This window comes from Peromyscus eremicus, chromosome 9, assembly GCF_949786415.1.
Source record: "Peromyscus eremicus chromosome 9, PerEre_H2_v1, whole genome shotgun sequence".
Classification (NCBI taxonomy): Eukaryota; Metazoa; Chordata; class Mammalia; order Rodentia; family Cricetidae; genus Peromyscus; species Peromyscus eremicus.
The window spans coordinates 108,912,496-108,930,177 of record NC_081425.1 but is presented as its reverse complement, the minus strand read 5'-3'; positions in this window follow the sequence as shown (position 1 = coordinate 108,930,177).

Genomic DNA, 17,682 nt, shown 5'->3' with positions numbered 1-17,682 from the left:
TTTTCTTCTTACATGCCAATCAGGGAACTAATTTGGACATGGGATTTAATTAAATGCAGTTGGCTGTGTCACTAATACACTCCTCTCTCTTCATCATATTCTATTCCACAGCAGTCACTTCTTTCTGGCAGTTGTTATTGTAATGTGATGAGACCTCACCATAACATGTCATGGGGTGTACCAGGAAGCATCTTTTATTTTTATATGACTGGATTTTAATGGGATTTTACGATTCAGCTCTAGGACATCTAGCTTGCCAAGTCATTCAGCAAATGCTAAGGAAATTGTCTTAACTAGTGCACTACAAGGAAATGGTTTAATTTAATATATCATAAAGATAATAAAATGGAGAAAATAAAATGGATAGGGAAGGGGGAAAGTATTTTGGGGGAGAAAGCCTGGCTTTTTCCTAAATTAAGATTTTTAGGAAATAAAGTTTATCTTTTATTTCTGACAGAGTTTATAGCTAGCGTGGTCATGATTTTCTACCAGCACCCAAAAGAAGACAGATTCTCTGTTTAATCACATTTCCTTTATATGGTACTCAACAAGTAGTCAGTCAGCTAGTCTCATTTCACAACCTGCCGGTAATGGAGCATCATAAAGGAACAATGCTTTAACTAAAAGAATGAATATCCAAATGACACCGTTAAACTCATTAAAGTAGAAGTAAGATAGCTGTGATGGGGGCGGAGAAACAGAGGTGTTGACAGCAGAAAATAAGCCCAGTCCTTATACGTGAGGCAACCAGGGAAGGGTACACATGTGGCCACAGAATGTGTCATACTATTGGCAAGTCACAAATCCGTTGAAATCCTGAGTGTTGACTCTCCAGTGAGCTGCATGGGGGCACAGTCATGCTGAGCAGGTGGCATAGGAGCTGGATTCGGGCTCAGGCCAGGATGTCTTGGTTGTAACTACAGTAAAAAGTGATAAAAACTCCTCATAATCATGTTCAGTATCATTGTGGTATAAAATATCAATGTGCAAAAGTCAATTGTATTTCAAGGTACTAGCAATTAAGAATGTAAAACCAAACAAGAAATAATCCTACTTATAATTACATAAGAAAGAATGAACTACTATACTTCAGTATAAATTTAACAAAAGTGGAATATATAAACCCTAGCAAGTAAAAAACATTTTTAAAGAAATTTAAGATTTAAATAAATGAAAAACACTTCCAACTCTTAGATTAGAATCTTTGATAATAATAACTAAAGCTTCCAAATTGATCTACAGATTCAGCATGATCCATGTGGGAGTCCCAGCTGCATTCTTTTTTTCATAAATTGGCAAGCGGACCCTAAAATTCATCTGAAAAGACAAGAGACACAAAAAACCTTGAAAAACTGAAGAATAAAGAATAAGTACCAGTTTTAAAATGAGATACAAATGGGCAATAATCAAGAGAGTGTGTTATGTGTCAATAAATACAAATACATATCAATGGGATACAATCAGGAATCCAGAGCAGGGCTAGAAAGATGACTTGGTGGTTAAGAGCACATACTGATCTTGCAGAGGACTCAGGTTGAGTTCCTAGCATCCTCATTAGGCAGTTCAAAGCATCACTCCAGTTCCGGGGGATCCAAAGCCCTCTTCTGGCCTCTCCAAGCACCTGCACACATGTGATGCACATAAATTCATGCAGGCAACACATACACACATAAATAAAAAAATAAATGAGGCTTTTTTCCAACTTTATATTTATGTGTGTTGATTTTCCAAAAGATTGAACACCTACCTTTTCACTAAATAGTGATAGGATATTCACATACGTATCAGTCATTTTCTTCTCTATAATAAAATAACTGACAGAAACAAACAAGGAAAGGAAAAATTATTATTGCCCGTGGTTTTAGGGTTGACAATCAACTGAGGCGGGTAGGACAGATTACAGCCATTCATACCATAGCACAAGAAAACAGAGTGAATACCTGGGCTAGTGGGATCTCCTTTTTCCTGTTTGACTCTGTGGACTCCCGGTCTATAGGAGTGAATACCTGGGCTAGTGGGATCTCCTTTTCCCTGTTTGATTCTGTGGACTCCCGGTCTATAGGAGTGAATACCTGGGCTAGCGGGATCTCCTTTTCCCTGTTTGACTCTGTGGACTCCTGGTCTATAGGAGTGAATACCTGGGCTAGCGGGATCTCCTTTTCCCTGTTTGATTCTGTGGACTCCCGATCTATAGGATGACGTGGTAGACACATTCAGGTCTGATCTCGCCTCCCTAGTTAATCCTCTTTTGAAACACCCTAATAGGCACACACAGAAGTGTGCTTTACCACTCTCTTAGCAATCTCTTAATGCCGTAGAGTTGATAATCAGCACGTGAAAGGATGAAGCAGGATCCCTGCCATCCAGATGCTGTAGCTCAAAATGGATCCTAGACCTAACTGTATGAGGTGAAACTACAGGATTCCTGGAAAAGAGCACAGAGTAAGTCTTCACGAACTTGTGGAAGAAAAGCCTTCCTAGATAAACAAAAAAGTATAAATGACTAAAAAACAAAAAACAGAATAAACAAAAAAAAAAAACCAGACAAACAAAAAACCCAGGCAAATTAGCCCTTATCAAAAATGAAGATTTTCTTGCCCAAAGGACCCTTACCAAGAACATGAAAAGATAACCTACAGAGTAGAGAATTTACATTCCATTGACAAGGCAGAATTCCATTTTAGAGGGGCCTGGAGAGATCTCAGCAGTTAAGAGCCCTTGACTGCTCCTCCAAGAGGGCTCAGAGCCCATGGTTGAAAGCTCAGAACCATCTTGAAGTTCAGCTTCAAGGATCTGACTGTCTTCTGCACTCTACTGATACTCGAACACACCTGGCATATGCTCACATAGACATACATATATACACATAAATAAAAATACAAAATAAATCTTTAAAAAGCTATCACTTTGGCAGAAGGATTATTGTGAACTAGAGGAGAAAAAGACACAGGAAAAGCTCTCTCTTCGCTATTATATAAAAGTGGAGAATTTGTACCTTGATGACTATGGCCCAAGCACTACACCACAGGAGTCCATGTGACACACTGTACCGGCTCACCTTCTGTTCCAAGGCACTGGCATGTTTTCTCCTCTTAACAAATTGCTGCCTTAGAAATTCAAAGTCCCTTTCCTTAGCTAAAACTGAAAAGACAATAACAAGAGTTGACAATGATGTAAATAAACTGGAACTCTGGTACATTTCTGGTGGAAATGTAAAATGCTACAGCCACTTTGGAACACGGTTTGGCAGTTTCTCAAAAGGATAAACACAGAGTTATCCTATGATCTAGCAGTTCTACCCCAAGGCACTCAAGTAAAAGAAAACTTTGTCCAAAACTTTGTACCTGAATGTTTATAGAAATGTTATTCACAATAACCAAAATATAGAAACTTCAAATGCTTATCACCCACTAAGTAGAAAATGGAAGATTTTATAAAAAAAAAAAAAAAAGAAAAAGAAATGAAATGCTAATCCATGCTATAACACATGGATGAAACAGTTACCCAAGACCACATATTGTGCAATTCCAGTGTAAAATGTCTAGATCACCTAGGGCTGAGGGGGGTGGGAAACAAGACTGACTGCTAATAAGCCCAGGGTTGGTCTTTGTTGTTGTTTGTTTTGGTGTGGTTAAAACAGTTTAAGATGACTGTGCTCGTCACATAGCTGCAGATATACCAAAATAAAACTGAACTTCTCGTTGGTGCTGGGGATGGACACCAAGGCCTTGATCGAATGTCGCCAAGCACTCTACCTCTAAGTGACACACCGTGTCCACAAGCACACACTACAAATGAAGACGCTCAGGTCAGCACGGTGGCTCAGCACCCTTGATGACCTGAGCTAACCCCCAGGAGCCATGTGACAGTGGAAGAGAAGAAACTCCACGACGTTGTCACATGTGGTTGTTTGTTTTTTACTCTTTTGCTCTAAACTCTTTACTCTTTTTGGGGGGCCCACCACCCAGCTCCCATGTAAGTCACATGGAGACTTTTTCTTACTTATGAATGCCCAGCCTTAGATTAACTTGTTGCTAGCCAGCTTTTCTTAACTTAAATTATCTCGTTTGCCTCTGGGCTTTTTTCTTTTCTTACTTTCGTAAATCTTTTTTTTTTTTTTTGGTTTTTCGAGACAGGATTTCTCTGTGTAGTTTTGGTGCCTTTCTTGGAACTCACTCTGTAGCCCAGGCTGGCCTCAAATTCACAGAGATCCACCTGCCTCTGCCTCCCGAGTGCTGGGATTAGGCATGCACCACCACTGCCCCCCTGACTACTTCTGTAAATCTTACTTTGACTCTTACTCAATGGCTGGCTGGGTGGCTGGGTGGCTGGCCCATAGCATCCTCCTCTCCTTGTTCTCTTGCTCTTTCTTCTTGTTCCTCCTAGATTTCTCCTTCTGTTTATTCTCTCAGCCTGCCAGCCCTGCCTATCCTTTCTCCTGCCTTGCTATTAGTCATTCAGCTCTTTATTAGACCATCAAGTGTTTCAGACAAGCAAAGTAACACAGCTTCACAGAGTTAAACAATTGCAACATAAACGAATGCAACACACATTTGCATCATTAAAACAAATGTTCCATAGCATAAACAAATGTAACACATCTTAAAATAATATTCTACAATATTTCCCCCTTTTTTGTCTAAATAAAAATGTAAGGTTTTAACTTTAACATAGTAAAACTATACACAACAAAAACAGTTATCAAGTAAGAATTATATTTAACAATATTCAGTCCATTTCTATTTAGCAAATTCAGAGAAAACACTCTACCATCCATCCCATTTTAGTGACTCCAAAGTTTTATACCTAATTTACTTCCTATCATAATTAAGGAAAATTGCAACTATAACTATTTAGTCTTCAGCTCCATCCAAGACCCCAGAAGGATATAATATTACCTAACAACAGAGACATCTTGCTCCCTGGACAGTCACCCAATGTTCCTCTGCAACACTGAGTCACCTATCTCCAGCTCACTGGCCAACTCTTTTGTGAAGCAGGAATCTCAAAGAACTGTCCAGTCTTGTTTTGGAAAAGTTCAACAGTCTTTTTCCTGTGTGTCCTGCACATCCATTCTGCATAGCACATTATCAACAGTCAAAGGCAAGAGCAGTTTCTTTGCCCAGTGGCTAACCTTGCTACAATAAAAGCAAACTCAATAAGGAGTTTCTTCAGTGTCCATCATCTCTGAAGTAAATTGGTGCTGCCAAGAGCAGATGTGTCTCATTGTCATGAAAAACCTTAGGTTAACAACACATTTTAAATGCCATGTTCTGTAGGTCTTTGAAGTATTTGAAAACCACTTATCTATCTAAAATATATCTGTATATGATCTTGAAAACATACCTAACATATCTACAAACTTGATTGTTATAGATTGCTAACTACTGACCTGTGTTTCTTGATTATCCTAAATAGTTCATAATAACAGCTTTGAAAAACTAGAACTTTACCTTACATTTTTAAATGAACTACATAAGTACAATACCTTAAACAAGAATAGAAACACATATACAGTGTAACAAAAATAGCTTTAAATTTGCATCAATATACTATATTTCCCTAAATGATAATAAACATCTATAACCCACCAAATCACCAAAAGCCTCCCACACTTCTCTTGGAAATGTGGGCTTTGTGTTCTCCAAACTGCTTCCTGCTGTCTGTGGGTGAAGAAAGAGAAAATTTGAGATAATGGCCAAGTCCTGGAAAGACCAGATATAACCTTTGTTGATAGATATTAACTATTAATATTCAGGAGGTCTCCCCTGATTAAACCTGATCCATATTATTTCTGAAGGAATCCACAACTTCTCATCTCCTGTGGGAAGAAAACTCCAAAGTACTTTTTATCTCCATTTGACAAACATATTTTTTACTTTTTTTTTAAGTTAAGGTAGCCCTAAAGTATCTAGGTTGGTTGAATTTTGCAGTCCTGTTCACAAGCCCATGTCTGCCAGGACTTGTTATTTGCTCATCAACATTCAAAAAATTCAAAGTCAACAAAATACTATACAGGATCCAGACTCCCTGTGTATATCCCATCTTTATGTGGCTTTTTTCTTTGATATTACTCTTACTGTCTCTCACTCCTTAGACAACCTATGTAGTCCTCACTCCTTAGATAACCTGTGTAGGTCCAACTTCCCCGGGAAAGCTGAGTCTTTCTTTTTTTTTTTTTTTTTTTGGTTTTTCGAGACAGGGTTTCTCTATGTAGCTTTGCGCCTTTCCTGGGACTCACTTGGTAGTCCAGGCTGGCCTCAAACTCACAGAGATCCACCTGGCTCTGCCTCCCGAGTGCTGGGATTAAAGGCGTGCACCACCACCGCCCGGCAAAAGCTGAGTCTTTCATGGCAGTGAGGGAAGGGGTTAACCTGCTGGTCCCTTCACCCCACACTGTTCACCCCAGTTAGAATGTTTAATGTACTTTAAGTAATCTTAAAACAAGTGAGGTGGTCCAGGGTAGGAATCAACAACCATCCTCTTCCCTTTGACCCTTTTTGTTGTTGTTTAGGGAGGAGGTTGTTTGTTTCATCGTCTTTTTTTTATTTATTTGTGTGTTTGTTTGTTTGTTTGCTTTGAAACTATGTCCCACTACACAGCTCAGACTGGCCTCAAATGCAATAGCCTCTTGCCTTAGCCCCTTAAATGCTACAGTGACAAACATGTGCCCATCATTCCCTGTTTGACAATCATCTTCTTAAAGGGACAGATATTAAGCACTTCAGACTTGTAGTCACACGTAGATTTATGTAGTCCAGGGCTCCTTTTAAGCTGCCACAGAACTCAATCAAGTGAGTGTGGCTATGTGCTACCCATAAACTAAGACTATCCAGCCCTGGCCAACAGAAGTTCTGTGTTATCTTAAATTCAAATCTTCTGCCCTCCTCTGACTTTCAGAGTACCTTTCTTCTCTCCTGCCTGAAGAGCCACAGCTTTGGATTCTGGAGAACTCAGCTTCCCCTGCCTCTCTGGAGAGTGTAAGACTTTGTTTTATAAAGCCTCGAATTACAAAGCAATATTGCGATAATTAAAATACTGGCTGACATTTACTGAGGGCTTACTAAGTCCCAAGCATGGCACAAAGAATGTCTTATGACAATTACATGAGTCAGTCCCTCCCCATCACTGTGGAAAACTGATGGTCATTCCCATCTGTGAGGAAACAGAGGCTTGCAGAGCACTGGTATCAGCTCTGGAAAGAGTACGATTTCACCCTGCAAAGTCTGTGAGTTAAAGGCCATGTGTATTTGAATGTTAGAGCTGTCTGGGCCTCATGTAGGCTTCTTTAGAACATAAAGAAAGAAAAATATCTGCCTCCAAAGAGGCTGATATCCCCCGCTAAAACTTAGGGAACAGAAGAGATCACAAAAGGCAGAGGTGTAGGCCCCATTGCTCCCCAGAACCAAATCACAAGATCCTTTTTGGTTCAGTAAAGAAGTGGATCCCCGGGAATTGAGCAGCAAGCTTTAAGATTATGTGAATTCCCTGCGGCCACATCTGCACAGAAAAGAAGTCTTTACAACTGTCTTCTTTAAAAGAACCTGTGCTGGGGAGAAACAGAATGGTGACCACTTCTTTTCCAGCCCTCAGAGACACAAATAAACTCTGCTCAGATTTCATACCCAATAGACTAATGAGGTGGAAGTTGGTGTAGTTTAACTCAACAAATGGAAATGTGAGTTTGTGAAGAGCCGCAGGACAAATCCAACACTACGTAGGTGGAGGCAAAGGGAAGAGATGCTTTAATAAAAGATGCTATCTGAGATAGTGGATGAAACACAGGGAATTTATACTCCTTGTTTGGAGGAGCTGATCATATGAGGCATAGTTTTGAAGGGTAAGAGGAAAGCTGTGACTAATTGAATCTCATCTTTGTGATTACAGTATGGAGTACTTACCACTCCAGGAACACAAACCCACTCTGCTCTGTTTCTATGCTAAACCATAGGGGACCAAGTCACAGATAAGTCAGTTGCTTGCTCCTGAAAAGTAAGACTATGAATTGCACAATTTATACAATGAAGTTAATAGGTTTGCTTCAAATTCTCATCTTTTGCCCAATAATTTCTGTTTGACAAAATTTGCTTTAAGGCCCACTAATTCTATGATAATCCCTTCCCTGACCTCCCCATCTGAGACACTAACTACTAAGGGCCTCTTGACGGTGTTCTTCCTACCCCAGTAAGTCAAATTAATGAAACTCTAACCAACAGGTCTTCCTAGAGCTGTATGGAGTAGATGGAAGTCAAAGGCACAAGGTGGATCCATTAGCACTAAAAGTCACTGGAGATTAGAAAGTGTCTCTTGGGGGTTTATTGTCACTGCTGTTTGTCTGTCTGGACTTATTAAAGAAAAGTGGAAAAGATCGCCCAGACAGGGAGAGACTCCAAGGGTGGGATACGTTTTTTTAAGTTCTCCCTCTAGGACAATGGAGGGAAGCAATAGAGAGGGAAACCCACGGTAAACATTATTTGAAGGGGAAAATGGGGGATTTACTGTAAGGGGTGGGGAGGTGAGCACAGAGGGAGAGGAAGGGACGTGTAAAATAACAGTGAGGTTATCTGAAAAAGTCTTAAGGAATTACATTATTATCTAGTTACCTAAGATGACACACAATACGTATAAGTCTATGTGTCTACATATATGTGCTGGGTAGCTATACGTCAGCTTGACACAAGCTAAAGTCGTCTGAGAGGAGAGAACTTCAATTAAGAAAACGCCTTCATAAGATCAGGTTTAGGCAAGCCTGTGAGGCATTTTCTCAATTAGTGATCAATGGAAGAGGGCCCAGCCCATGGTGGATGGTGCTATCCCTGGGCTGGTAGTTCTGGGTTCAATAAGAAAGCAGGCTGAGCAAGCCAGGTGGGACAAGCCAGTCAGCAGCTCCACTCCATGGCTTTGCATCAGCTCCTGCCTCCAGGATCCTGCCCTGAGTTTGTGTCCTGACTTCCTTCAGTGATGAACAGTGATATGGAAGTACATGTAAGCCAGATAAACCCTTTCCTCCTTAATTTGCCTTTTGATCAAGGCAATTATCGCATCAATAGAAACCCTAACTAAGACAACATATGAAGTTTATTTTTTAATTTTATAAGGTTTATTATAAAGCTTTATTTAAAAATCTGCAAATAAATAAAAATATTACACACCAAAATTAGCCAGACCCAAAGTCTATACAACTCAATTAACTCTATACAGTTAGAATAGGTGTTTGCAACAGATTCTGTGGGGCTTCTCACTAAATTACATACATAATTTAAATGGAATTCTCCCATGTGGGCTGGCAATGCTCCTCAAGAGCCATAGACTCTCTAACAAACCCTCAGGCAGGCATGAGAAGCCCCCTTATAAATTACTGGTCAGGAGAGTTCAGGAGAGTCAAAATATTATAGGTTATTGCCATTGCTCTTGGTTGCCTCCTAGAGGTTGATGGTAAGTCACTGTTGCTGAAGACACCATGCACTTTGGACACAGAGTCTGAAGACCTGAGCTGGATCTGATCTGAAAGTCCCCTCCTTAAGGACTAACTTTTATGGTACCAAAATGTACTGTGCAAGCTACCAAAGGAGAGAAGCAAATAATAGTCCCATCTAGCTATGGTACCGCAACAATGACCAGCATGTGCAGGAGTGGTACACACACATTGGCAGTAACCAAAAGACCTCTAATCATATTTAAGACCTGCTCAACAAGAGGGAACTCATGCCTGATACTGTAAACCTAGCCAACTAGCCAGAGCTAGTGAGGTCATGGTTCTGGGAGGAGAACCTACAACCACTACTAACTAAACCAGCATAATCCCTAATGCATTCTAAACATCTGTCTTTATACTCAGACTGAGGTGTAAACTCCACCTCCATCAAAGAAACTCCTTGCTGCAACGGAGACCATTGCAGAAAATGACAACTTGTCAACTCTCACACCCAAGGCTTCGGGAACATCTCCAAAGAGGAGAAGGAAAGATCGTAACAGCCAGAAGGACAGGAAGTCTGCTGTGAGATTGTGTCTCCTAGAAATGTCATGAAGTCACACAACATGGCTGCCTAAATAAGACCAGAAGAAGAAGGACACCAATAGACATTCTAACACAGAAGGGTGGAATCTCATAGGACTCTAACCCTAGACAACTAAGAAAAGCTGCCAGTGGGAAAAGACAGTCTTCCTCAGAATAGAAACCACCAATTGGTTATCCAATACCAAGTGGTCAGTTCTGAAATCATTCACATAAATAGATTTTATGGACTGAGCAGATTGTATTTATAAATTCAGAAAGACACAAATGTATATAGATCGTGTGTGTGTGTGTGTGTGTGTGTGTGTGTGTGTGTGTGTAAAACAATTAAAGAAAAGATGCTAGAGGCCATGAGTTTGAGAGATAGTGGGGAGAGGGTAAATACATGGAGGAGGGAGTATGGAAGAAGGGACGGGAAAAGGGAAAACGATAGAATTATTTTTTAATAAAAAAAAATAAGTTCCCCCTCTAGTGGCAGGGAGGGGTAGAGCAAGGGAAAATTCCATTTCATAACTCTTCATACCAATAGCTTTTTTATTGTGTGTTCTTGTTGCTCTGATAAAACATAAGACTTTAAAATATTGATAATAATAACGCAGCCACTGTCAGAATATTCTCCCTGTAGATCCAGCACTTCTCTTTCTGAATTTAGCCCTAAAGCAATACAAACTGGCCTAATGAAGAAAGGATACAAGGTAGACCATTACCTGCTGTGTGAATGTAAGAATCACAGAATAGGAGGCGTGTTTGTATATTTAATGGGTGCAAAGGGGAGAGGATGGGAAATCTTACCCTGGTCCGCTGTGTACCATCACGTGCAGTGTGGTTCCTGGGTAGTGATTAGTCTGTGAACTGCCCTACCGGGGTTTGGGCCTGGGTCTCATCCCACCTTCTCCACTGCAGCCGGCTTCCACTCTGAACTCACTATCAACAAGACACAGAGGAAGAAGCCATCTTTCTTACAGAGCATGCCTTGTTCCTGAGCCCCAATTATTTCTTAACCTTAAACCCTAGAGAGAAAATTACCGATTGGAAATCACAGTTTCTGTCGACTTTCAGCTTTGGTTTGCATATGAAGCACTTTGCTGAGAAGGTTTCTGTGCTCAGAGTTGAACGTTTTGAAGATGGATGAAGAAGTCCGAGGGGCGGGGTGAGAGGCTTCACCAGGTAGCATGGAGCTACACTTCCTCTCACAGGACAAATGTGCATATCAAAAGCTTCTGAAAGGTGTCTGTGCAGACGGGGTGCATGGCTCAATGGCAGAGCACTTGCCAAGCATCCATGAGGCCATCTTTCATTCCACGGCACTGTGAGAGTGAAGAGGGAAGACCAGCGAGAAGGGGTGGGGAGGAAGGAAGGAAGCAGGAGGGAGCGGATGAACGTGAAAGGGAGCTGAGTCTGGATGTCCTTCCCAGTACACCGGCAGAGGGCAAGGGAGTAGCCGCCAAGCCAAGTCAGCACACATTTCTGAATCCACCCCAGAATTAGATCAGATAATTTGCATCACAAAGGTGTGGCTTTTATATTTTTTAATTCAGCCCCTGGCTGGAGTGGAGACTAGCAGGATACCGTTAAGTGTTTGCTCAGTACCCGTTCAACAACATCTGAGCACCTTAACCAGGCAGCCGTGCTAGAGCCAGAGGTAGTGTAGACTGGAGTCCTGACTAAGCTAATCTTAGGCTCTGTGCAGAGCAGGCATGGCTGAGTAAATAGACAATAATAATTTCAAGTCCAAAATAAAATCACACTGGAATGGTAGATTTTCTAACACTCAAAACTTGTCTTTAAATGACACTAAGAAGTAGCTAAATTAGAAAATATACAATGATGATAAATACTTGTTGCATATCTTTAATTATAATAATCTATATAGTTTTGCCATTAACAAATAAATATATCTATAAAGCCCCATAAAGGAGAAAGCATATTTTGAAAGTCAGAATATTAGGCCTGAGTGGGAACACAGAGGACAGAGACAGCTCCCCGCCAGGCTCCCTGGTCTGGGATGTGCAGAATCAACAACAAACAGGCCTTGGACCACCAGGCACCATTATGAGAGTTAAACTGGAGCGAGAGAGGGCAGGGCATGTGCTGGGGAGAAAGGAGGATCTGGAGAGGCGAGGTTGGTGAGGAACAGGCTGACATAGACGCCCTGCTGGCCATCTGGGCCATGATGATATCTGGGCCTGGGCTGCTGCCAAGGGCCATGTCTTTGTGGCCCTGATGCAGCTGCAGGGGTCTGATGTTTGCAGCTCCTCTTACCACTAAGGGCCCTATGGCCACATGGGGTCTGAGCACCAGGTCGGTGTTTGAAGGATGTGCCCCCACAGGGGCAATGCTGATCTGGACCATGGGTCCATGCAGGTTCAGGAGACCTGCACTGCCACCCAGGACTGCTGCCGGGGCCATGTCTGGTTCCATGGCCCTCCTGTGGCCAGGCTCTGAATTGACATCCGTGGTTCCTGTTGCCACTGAGGACCCAGCGGAAGCACTAGAGGCACATGGTCTGGACCAGCCCCTGAGGTCCTGTTGGTCTTTGAGGGTCAAGCTGCCTCCAGGGCCATATAGACCTGGGAGGCCTGAGCTGCCACCTGAGGCCATGGTGTCTTCTGGGCCCGAACTATGGCCAAAGCCATGCCTGAGTCTGGGGCCCTACCAGGGCCAAGGTCTGTGTCGATGCCCATGACTAGGTTACCATCAAAGGATGAAAAGATACCCAGGGTCTGTCTGGGCTGTCACCTGAGGACATGTTGGCATTCTAGGACCACACCACCACTGGGGCCATGCCAATCTGGGTGATCTGCAATGCCTTCTAGGGCCATGATAACATCCAGGTCTGGACTGCTGCCAAGAACCATGTCTGAGTCCGTGGTCCTACTAAGTCTATGTTGATGTCCGTGGCCTATGTTGCCACCAAAGGCCACATGAAGGCCCAAGATTTGGGCTGCCACTTGTGGACATGTTGGTGTCAGACAGCTGTGCCACTGTCGGGCCCATACAAACCTGAATGACATTCATGGTTATCTGGGGCCATGGTGTCATATGGTCCTGGGCAGCAGCCAGAGTCATGTTTGGGTCCGTGGTCCTGCTACAGCCAGGGTCTACATTCATGTCCAAGGGCCATGTGGATGTCAGGGGTCTGAGCCAGGTGGGCGTTCAAGGGCCACACTGCTGCTGGGTGCATGCCAGTATGAGTGGCCTGCTCTGCTAACCAAGGCTATGGTGTCTTCCAGGTCCAGCCTGCTGCTAAAGACCATGCCTGGGTCCATGGTCCAACTGCAGCTGGAGGTCTGTATGGATATTTGTGGCCTATATTGCCACCAAGGGCCACACAGATGTCAGAAGTCTGGGCCACCACCTAGGGCCACCTTAGTGCCCAAGTGCTGAGCCTCTGCTGGGTCTTACAAATCTGAGTGGCACTGATGTCACCCAGACATGGGCCACTGCTGAGGGCCATGTCTGGGTCCATGGCCCTGCCACAGCCTTGATCTGTGGTGAGATTTGTGGATCCTGTTGCCACCAAAAGCAGTGAGGATAGGGCTGCCCAGAGGACAGAGGCAGCAGTAGGGGGAACAGGCCCTGCACCTCCTCAGGGCAGCTATCCCTAATGGCATGGATGCAGGTGAGCCAGCCCTGAAGGCATGAGAGTAAGAGAGCTACTGTCTGGTATGCAGTGGCACGGGGGAAGGAGAGATGCAGGTGGGAAAAGCTGGTCTGGGGTCCCAGGAGTGGGAGAACTGACCCTCACTAGCTGCAGCACTTGGAACTCACAAGCTCTGCACCTCACCCTGGCCACACAGTAGACTGACCTTGTTGACAGGGGGGTGGCACAGGTGATCCACCCTTTCAAAATCTCTTCATCCTTCATCTGCCATGTGGTGGAGTGGGTGAGGGAGAGAAGACCTCCCCTCTCTGTCTTGCTGCCTGTGGCAGGCGGGAGAGCTGACCCTGGGGTCAGAAAAGTGGGAGAGCTGGTTCTACCCCTCACCAGGTTCAGCACACAGGAGAGCAGGCCCTGCACCTTGCCTCAGAAGCACACTGGAACTGACCCTCTTGGCAGGGGCAGAGGTGAGCTGATCCTGTGGACATGAGAGCAGGAGAGAGGCACCTGCCTCCTCTCCCATATGCCATGTGATAGCATTGGTGAGGGGGAAATGCCCTCCCCCCACACCCCTTGCCAACTGTGGTAGGTGGGAGAGCCAGCCTTGGGCACATGAGAATGGAGGAACTGGTCCTGTCCTTCACCAATGCAGAGCAATTTGGAGAGCAGGCCATAAACCTTGCCTCAGCAAAATAGTACAGCTGGCCCTGGTGGTGTGGGTTTCGGTGAGCTGGACCAGAGGGTGTGAGAGCAGGAGAACTGGCCCTGCTCCTTGCTGCCTGCTACATTGGGTGATCTAGCCAGGGGCAGTGCTGGAGAGCTCACCCTAGTGGTGATGATGAGGGCAAGCTGTTGGGCTGACCAACCCAGCTCTCACCCAGGCCCAGAACCAGGGCTGATCTGCTGGAGCATGTGAAGGGGCCAGACCTGCAGATCTAAAGCTACAGGATCTCCAAGACACAGGCCAACAATAGGATATCCAAGAGGAGTCCCCCATGAAGACCCAGTATCGATAGGGTAGCAGAAGCCAGACCAACAATCCATTGCGAAGAATACTTACAAGTAAAGATTAAGGGGTACACTGTGTGACTCACTGGGCCACACTACAGCTTCCATGCTGGGATTTTTGTTGTTGTTGGTTTGGTTTGGTTTTTTGGATATACTTTTAATTTTTGTTTTGTTTTGGCGGGGGAGAGGTCATAAGAGCAGAGGGTGGCGGTGAGTGGACAAGGAGATGAGTGGAATTGGGATGCATTATATGAAATACACAAAGGATCAATAAAAAGTTTTTTTTAAGTCAGAATATTAGATGTAATTTTCTTTAGAGTTAGAAATTATTTGTTTTGTAGTTTTCCAGTTTTTCTGTTTTTCTATGCCAGATATACTTCCTTTAAGCTTTTCAGAAGATTTGTGTTTCTTTTTAATTTTGATTACATTTGTGTGTGTGTGTGTGTGTGTGTGTGTGTGTGTGCAGGCACACCTAAGCATACATACGAAAGTCAGAGAACTAATTTCAGGAATTGGTTCTCTCCTTCCATGTTGAGCCTGAGATCAAACTCAAGTAGTCAGGCTTAGCAACAAAAATTGCCTTAACACACTGAGCCACCTCCCTGGCTCAGAAAGATTTGGTTTTAATGCAGAGAAAACGTCATAATTCTGCATATACGAGATCATCAGAAACAAACCGGCCTGACAGGCTTCCACGAGTTTATCACCTTTTTCTTAATACCACAGGACATTATTCTACACTAACCCACAGAAAAGAACCGTGTTGTCTTAGTTAAGGTTATTATGGCTATGATGAAACACTATGATCAAAAGCAAGTTGTGGGGAAAGGGTTTACTTCAACTTACACTTCCACATGGTAGTCTATCACTGAAGGAAGTCTGGGCAGGAACTTGGAGGCAGGAGCTAAAGCAGAGGGGTGATAGATGAAAGTTGCATAACGGCTTGCTTCAGATGATTTGCTCAGCCTGCTTTCTTACAGAATTCAGGACCACCATCCCAGTGATGGCCCCACATACCATGGGCTGAGCCCTCCCCCATCAATCATTAATTAAGAAAATGCCTTACAGGCTTGAGTACAGCCCAAACTTTTTTATATATAAATACCTTTATTTTATAATTAATTTAATTTTACATATTAGCCACAGATTCTGCTGTCCTCCCTCCTCCCACCCCCCAGCCTTCCCTCCCAATTCACCCCCCATTCCCACCTCCTCTAAGGCAAGGTCTCCCCTAGGGAGTCAGTCCAGCCTGGTAGATTCAGCTGAGGCAGGTCCAGTCCCCTCCTCCCTATACCAAGGCTGAGCAAAGTGTCTCAGCATAGGCACTAGGTTCCAAAAAGCCGGCTCATGCACCAAGGACAGGTCCCAGTCCCACTGCCTGGAGGCCTCCTAAACAGTTCAAGCTCATCAACTGTCTCACTTCTCCAGAGGGCCTGGTCCAGTTCCATGGGGGCTCCTCAGCTATTGGTTCACAGTTCATGTGTTTCCACTAGTTTGGCTATTTGTCCCTGTGCTTTTTCCAATCATGGTCTCAATATCTCTTGCTCATATAATCCCTCCTCTCTCTGGCCGATTGGACTCCTGGAGCTCCACCTGGGGCTTGGCTGTGGATCTCTGCATCTGCTTCCATTAGTCACTGGATGAGAGTTCTATTATGACGGTTAGGGTGTTCGGTCATCTGATCACCAGAGTAGGTCAGCTCGGGCTTTCTCTTGACCATTGCCAGTAGTCTATAGTGGAGGTATCTTTGTGGATTTCTGGGGACCTCTCTAGCACTCTGCTTCTTTCTATTCCCATGGGGTCTTCATTTATCATGGTATCTCTTTCCTTGCTCTCCCACTCTGTTCCTGATCGAGCTGCGACCTCTTAGAGAGACATTTTCTCAATTGGGGTTTTTCTTTCTCAGAAAGACTTCAGTATGTGCCAAGCTGACATAAAATTAGCCAGCACACATGCCAAGCTATCTCTGGGAAAAAAGACCAAAAAACCTCCACAACAAATGAAGCTGGGAAACAGTCAGGAACCTGTTCTGGGGAGCCTACACCTGGAACAGCAAAACTCATGAAAACACACACATCTTCAATGGTTGTTAATTGGACTCTTGCTGTTTTTATTCAACAGTTCCTGAACAGATAGAATTTGTAATGGTGTAGTGTGTATTTATGTTCTACCAAAAGAGACTGTTCTTCCAAACACAGACAGAGACAGGCGCTAACACTGCAATCATTGCCTCTTTTCCCTGCTTGCTACGACCTGGCACTGGGTTAGCCATCACACATTATTTCATTCTGAGTCTCATGAAGTGGGTTCCATTATTCTCATACTTAGGAAGGAAGAAGCTGAAGAGAGATATGGAAGGAGCTCACCCAAGATGAAACAGAAGACGTGGCTTGGCAGCAGGTCCAGGTAATTACTGCTGCTTCTCTTTCCTCGGACCACGAGGACATTTTCAAGTCTCAGTAATGGATCTTTTCCTCCAAAAACAAGGGCATGCAGAATGGAAGTTTTAATAACCTCTGTGTATCCTTTTAGCTAGTGTCTCTCTCTTTTTTTTTTTTTCAAGAAAGTAAGACTGAGAGGAAGGGACCATTTTAAAAATAGTTTCTTTCAGGGTGGCAGAAAACAACTGTTCTATATTATTTGATTATTTCCCCATCACATTTTGTCTTGAGACTTACAATTTAAAAACAAATGTATGCTGTGCCATATTTGTCTTTTCCAACAGTCTTGAGAGATTCCATATAGAAAACCATGTAGGCAGAAAAATATTCCTTCTGATGAATTTACTGTCGCTTAATATTCAGAAAGTCATGGAAAGGAAATAGGCATGCACTCTTCCTGAGTCACAAAGCTTATCTAAACCAATCCAATGCTTGTTTTGTGTATATTTCATTACATCAATAGCTAGCAAGTGGTTGAGAATGGAAGCTATAGTGTTGAAAACCTCCTGTCATGAATGGGAGTGGGTTAGTGTGAGCCACACTCAGGGTACGTGCTCTGGGGTAGGGGTGTTTTTAGTTCATGTGTGGGTAAGTGCTGTGTTGGTGGGATGCATTCA